Source organism: Anas acuta, chromosome 6, assembly GCF_963932015.1.
Source record: "Anas acuta chromosome 6, bAnaAcu1.1, whole genome shotgun sequence".
NCBI lineage: Eukaryota > Metazoa > Chordata > Aves > Anseriformes > Anatidae > Anas > Anas acuta.
Genome location: NC_088984.1, coordinates 14,874,256 through 14,880,255, shown reverse-complemented (window position 1 = coordinate 14,880,255; position 6,000 = coordinate 14,874,256). Strand labels below are relative to the sequence as shown.

General features: G+C 58.9%; 1 protein-coding gene across 6 annotated transcripts in view; it reads left to right on the top strand.

Annotated features, from left to right (window-relative positions):
* The first annotated feature begins 2,121 nt into the window (after positions 1–2,121).
* SEMA5B (semaphorin 5B) overlaps positions 2,122–6,000 on the top strand; it is a 260,527-nt gene continuing 256,648 nt past the window's right edge. For 2 of the 6 annotated variants that reach the window (XM_068687501.1, XM_068687502.1), the window contains exon 1: positions 2,125–2,489. The gene's annotated coding sequence lies outside the window, so the exon portion shown is untranslated. Of the gene's footprint in view, positions 2,490–6,000 lie in introns of all 6 variants that reach the window. The other 4 variants (XM_068687506.1, XM_068687503.1, XM_068687505.1 and 1 more) reach the window with 4 other exon arrangements.

Genomic DNA, 6,000 nt, shown 5'->3' with positions numbered 1-6,000 from the left:
CACCCAGCGGGGTCTATCTGGGTGCCCAGGGCAGCGGAGTTGAGCAGCGCCGTGCAGCCCGCCCAGCCACGCCGGATTGATTTCCTGCAGATCAACGCAGCCTGCCCTGCTTCGGCAGGCAAATCCAACACCGGCTGCAATTCGGGGGCTGTCTTGGGATGACCTGACCCACCACGAGCCCAGCTCCGCTGTCCTCAGCCCCCCCAAATCCCTATTTTACACCCGGGCTCAGCAGCGAGCTTCTGCTACCCACCCCACAGCCCCATACCCTGGCCCAGCTGTGCCTGGGGGCTGTGCCCCATTTCAGCCAGCCCTCCCAGCACCCTGCAGGCAGCGAGGTGCCCCTCACTGCCCCGGAGCCCCCTTTTTTTCCCCGCTAGCCCTGGGCAGGGGGCTCCGGGCCGGCCGGCAGCCGCGGCTGCAGGCGCATCGGGAGGCACCAGCAGCACCTAGCGGTGAGAGCCGGCCCGGCCCAGCCCGCCCTGCCCAGCTTTAGGGCTTGGAGGTGGGAAAAGTTGGTGGGTACAGCTCACTGGGAGCACAGCGCCCCGATTTTAACTTGGCACTTCTTTTTTTTGAAGAAGCAGGATTGTACTATTTTGCATCAGATGGCTGCTACTGAAAGGAGTCAGTGGTTTCCCGGGTGGGGCAGAGGTTTGGAGAGGTCCTGCCGTGTGTCCCAATTACAGCATCCAGACACCAGAGGCCAAAAAACAGCCCAGGACTTTGCTGGTACCTTCACTCGGGGGTCTCTGAGCAATGCACATGGCCAGGAGGACTGCCAGCTCTGCAGGGCAAAACAGCAAAACAGGAGCAGGGAAACGATGGGGGATTTTCGGGCAAACAATCTTTAATAGGAAAGCGCTCTCCAGAGATCTTTAAATGCTGACAGAGGGGGGCACCCCCTTAATTTACCTCGTTTCATGCTACTCATTGCTCGCTGCTCAGTGCCTAATTTTCAGGTCTCAGGAGGAAGAAAGGCAGAGCTTTGGGGGGTCTTTTTGGGGTCCTGCCCCCGACGCCTGGGTGAGCAAAGCACCCGCTCTGCAGCAGGACTGGGGAGGAAAAAAAAGAAAAGGGAAAATCCAGCACGGCCCTGCCACAGCAGTACCGACCTGCTCTGCGTCCTGCTCCCAACACTGTACGTCATTATTTAATTTACTAAATTGAAAGATATCATCCTGCTTATTAGGGAAACGGATGAGCTCAACAGTTGTTTACTATTCACGTCGAAATTAATACGAATACCCCGAGAAGATGCTGTACCAACAAATCAGTGCGGGTTTTTCTGTGGGACTTCAGAAGAGACAGGGGTGAAAACAGAGGGCAGAGGAGATGCTGCTGTGCCCGGGGCATCTTGCTCAGCACCCTTCAGGCTCTGCCCGGGTCGAGGCACATCCTTGTACCCGAGGTCTGAGCAGCACCCAGAGCCACGCTGCGTTCAGCCTGCACCCGCTCCCTGCCCTCAACTTCGCGGTGCGTGTTTTAACGTGGAAATCGGATGGAAAACATAAATTACGAATTGACCATTTCGGGCAAACTGTATCCAAAAACGTGCTCCAGCGTGAGGGGAAGCAGTGCTAGTTACCCGACTACAGAACTGAGAAATTAAGACGGGGCAAATAATCACGTCCTGGGTAACGAGCGCCTCTGTGCCGTGACTTTGACCTGGGGGAGCCCCCTGCAACCCCAGCCGGACCCCCGGCACGGTGCCGCTGGTTTTACAGAGCATCAGTGGCCGGCTCCGCGTGCGGAAGAGAAAAAAATAATAAAAAAGTAAGATGAAATAAAATGAAATAAAATAACCCCCGGGTCATTATGCACGCACCCCCACGCAGCGCCATCGCGCAGGCCGCCCTGTCGGAGGCTCCGGCAGCGAAATAAAGAGCCCAGGCCCTCCGCCGGCAATTCCCCCCGGCCTCCAGAGGCACGGGGGACCGGAGCCCAAACTTTGACCCCCCCCAAAAAAAAATTTGGGGCCCCCTCCCACCGTCCGCCCTTCTCCCGCTGCAGCCCTCCCCGTGCCTGCCCTCGCCCCCTCCCCTCTCCTTCCCCCTCGCTCCGCGCCCCCTGCGCTGGGAGCCCCTCGGCTGCCACCGGGGAGAGCCGGAGCCGCCAGCCCCTAGCTCCCTCCTCCTCCTCCCCTACCTCCTCCTCCTCCTCCTCCGCCTCCTCCTCCTCCTTCTCCTCCTCCCCCCGCTCTCCGATGGCAAGAGTTGGAGCCGCGCTGCTCGCAGCCGCCGGGAAGAGCCGGCGGAGCGCGGGGCAGGACCCGGGGCCCGACTTCGCGGCTCCCCGCATCGCCGCCGCCTCCTCCTCGCCTCGCATGGCCCGGGCCGGAGCTCCCTGAGCCCGGGGCCGTGGGGCTGAGCCGTGGGGCGAGCCGTGGGGCCAGCCGTGGGGCCAGCAGCCGCTCCCCGCCGGCCTCCAGCGGCAGCCGGAGCGCGATGTGCCGCTGAGCCCCGCAGCCGGAGCCCCGCCGACACCCCGTAAGCACCGCGCCGGGGCCGGGGGAGGGAGGTGGGAGAGCAAACTTCGTGCTGCGGAGGGGGAGAGGGGCCGGGGGGCACCCTGCGGGGCGTCGGGGCACCCTCCGAGGTGTGGGGACACCCTACGGGGCTTGGGGGACGCTGCGGGGTTTAGGGACACCCTGCGGAGCGCGGGGACACCCAGCGGGGTGTAGGGACACTCTGTGGGGCACGGGGATACTCCGCAGGGTGTGGGGACACTGCAGAGCGTGGGGACACCCTACGGGGTTTAGGGACACTCTGCAGAGCGTGGGGACACCCTCCAGGGTATAGGGACACCCCACGGGTGAATGCACACCCTGCAGGGCATTGAGACACCCTACGGGGTCCAGGGACCCCCTGCGGGGTGTAAGGGTGCGCTCCTGGCCCCGTGCTGGGCTGGGCTGGGCTGGCAGTCCCGGAGCTAGGAGGTGGCCCCGGAGGTGGCTTCGTTCCTCTTTCTGTCCCCCTCTCCAGCACCTTCCCGGCTCTCCCGAAACCCGCTGAGCGGGGCTGCGAGGGAGGGAAGGGGTGCGGTGGTGGGGAGCCGGATGGCTTGGATGGAGGGATATTAAATTATTATTTTTTTTTCAGATGGTAATTTGTCTTTGTGGTAGGGGTGGCCCATTAAATTTCAGCTCACGTCCTGATGGAGATCAAAAGCGAAGGGGAGAGGGAGAGGGAAGCAGAGAGCCTTGTGCAGCTCCTTCGCTCCGCGTATTGTTAGAAACTTGTGGGGCGGGGGGGGGGGGGAGAAGGGGGATTCCCAGGAACAACCCTTGCGGATCCAGCTCCGACACCCACACCAAAAGTTGGAGATGTGTATTTTCCAACACTGCCATCTGCTCCGCGGTGCTGCCCAGGAGCGTGCTTGCTGCTACGCCTCGGAGGAAACAAACAAAAGGTGTGCTTGCCAAGTCGGTGCTCAACCTGGCTGCTCACGGGCGTTAGGCGGAGTGCAGGGGAGTATCTGTGTCCTGAAGGCTCGCTGTCCTCAGCTGGCTCAGGTTAGACTCTTTTAGATAATTTCCTGTCCTAAAACAAGGTCTCCAAACATGGTAGATGCCAAGTCCTGTGATTTTTTTTTTCCTCTTCCTTCTTTTCCTTCTTCTTGAACTATTTATGTCTGGGTATATCGGTTTGGGATCATAGTAAAGTTTCATTTTTTGTTGTGCAAATGTGCCCTCTCATTACAGAAAATACTGCTCCTAAATTATAGTCTGAGTGGCAAGAGGTTAGCTCTCTCTGCCTCCGGATGGGTTCGGCGGTAGGCTGAGACCCCAAGCTGCCTGCACTGCGAATAAAATAGAGCCCAACTAGGCTAAAAGTTATAATGGGCTTTGATTCCCACTGCTGCTGGAGATCAGTGGAGATCCGGGGTGAGCGAAGGCAAGGAGGAGGAGTGCGAGGAGCTGGAACAAGCTACTCACACAGCAAAGTGCTCTTGATTATATGTGCGAGTTGTAAGCACCCAAGGGAGAAAACTGGTCATAAACTGCAGAGAAGAAGGCAATGGGGAAAAGAAAAAACCTGCTGGTGTTTAAGCAGATTACTCGGGATTTTTTAACAGAGGTTTTCTTTTCAAACAGCCACTCGAACCGTCCGTATCTTTTTCCTTCATTTTTCTCTCCCTTTCAGGCTCAAACTTTTTCTGTTCAGACTGGGCTAAGCTGGCTGTGCACGAGGCAGGCTGCAGTAGGGGATCTTTGCATTTTCAGTGCCGTGGAGGCAATTTCTCTCCCTTTATTTTTTCTTTTCCCCTCTCCCTGTATCTTGCCTTCTTTCCTCGAAGAGATTAAGTTTTTGTCCACCCCGCCAGCGACACGTTAATCCTGGAGTCAGGGGGGCTCAGCACATAGATGTTGGCTTTGTTCAGCCCCCAGCCCGTGGGACCGCTGGCGTTGGCAGTGGCTGCCCTCCCTGACCTCCCTCCCTCCCCGCACCGAGCTGGGGCAGCCGGCGAGGAGAAAAAGGAGCAAACTCCAGCCGGTGAAAAAGAACAGCCCCGGGAGACAAAGGGCTGGAGCAGGAGGATGCAGGGGGTGAGGGGCTGCGTGGGGAAGGAGCTGTGTCGGGGTGGCCCCGTCGGATCCCACAGGCTGCAGGAGGTGGCGTGGGGACGGGTCCACGAGGAGCCTGCACAGCCCGAGAGGGACCCCGTGCAGGTGGTGCCGTGGGCTTCGGGTTGTGTGCAGCAAGACGATGCAAGTGCCCTAGCAAAATGGCTTTGGTAGAGTGTTAGGATCGCTGTTTATTCCCCAAACAGAAAGCTGGCTTAGGGGAACGTACACCTGGGCTTTACGGTCTGTGCTTCTCTGTAACTCACCCTGGAGTCGGTCGGAAAAGTCCTGCAGGACTCAGGCTGGGACACGCTCAGCCCTTGGCAGGGGACACGTCCCCGGAGAGCAGTGGCTGTGCGATGGATGCTCAACGGGGCTGGAGCAATGCGGAGCTCCCGCAGCCAGGCTTGGCGATCGCCTGAGCAGTCGCGCTAGGGTTAAACGCGACCATCTGCAGGAGTGTGTTTGGCTGGAAACAACCACACTGCCTGAAAAGTTTCTGTGCAGCCGAGGCTGTTGCCTTGCTGTTTGGCAAAAGGGGGCAGTATCAAACAATGCCACAAAGCAACGCGCTCTGCAGCTGCCTCCCTGCCTCCAGGACCGATGCGAGCTGTTTCTGCTGGGACCCGGGCGCTGGGGCTGCTGTCTGGAAACCCTCACTCAGGTGGTTCCTTACACAGGAGGCAGCGAAGCTAATTGAGGGCACAGACGAGGCAGGGTCAAAGCTGGTGCTTTATTTCAGGGCTGCATCGCTTCCGTGTGCCAGCCTGGCCAGGGAAGGCTCGGCGATGTGGGAGAATACTGCCTGATTTCAGAGCCACTTGGGTTCACGTTAAGTGAGCAGCAGTAACCCTAACCCATGCTTACACCGCTGATTTTAGGCAGGGGTGGTGAGGCCCCAGGCTTGGAGTGCCGGTCCTATAAATGCCCTTTGAGGAATTGCCATCGCTGCTTTCCTTAGTGAGAAAAATGAACACTTTCTCTTCTAAATTTAACTTTGTTTGAGAACTCATTTGCTTCCAGCCGAGAGAAATCTATCGATCCGGCATACAAAATACTGCTCTTAGAAGGCGTCCAGAGCCTTTTCACCTTGCATTTATCCGCACGCCTGGAACCATCGGATCACCACCCCCTAGTTAATTTTTTACTGAGCGGTGTTGCAGAGGGTCTCTCATGGGGAAGCCGTGCTGGGTCTCGGGAGCAGCCTGGCCCTGGGTGGGGAGTGATAAGGGATGGGGAGTGATAAGGGATGGGGAGTAATAAGGGACGGGGAGCTGGCCGGCACCACAGCCACGTCCCGCTGTCAGAGCAGTGCCCAGCCCACAGTGCAGGTGCTGCCCGGTGTGAAGGCAGCAGCTGGGTTTGCCTCGGCTCAGAGCATCCCCGACTCCTGGTGTAGGACCGAGGAAGGGTGAATCGGATGCAGGTAGCGG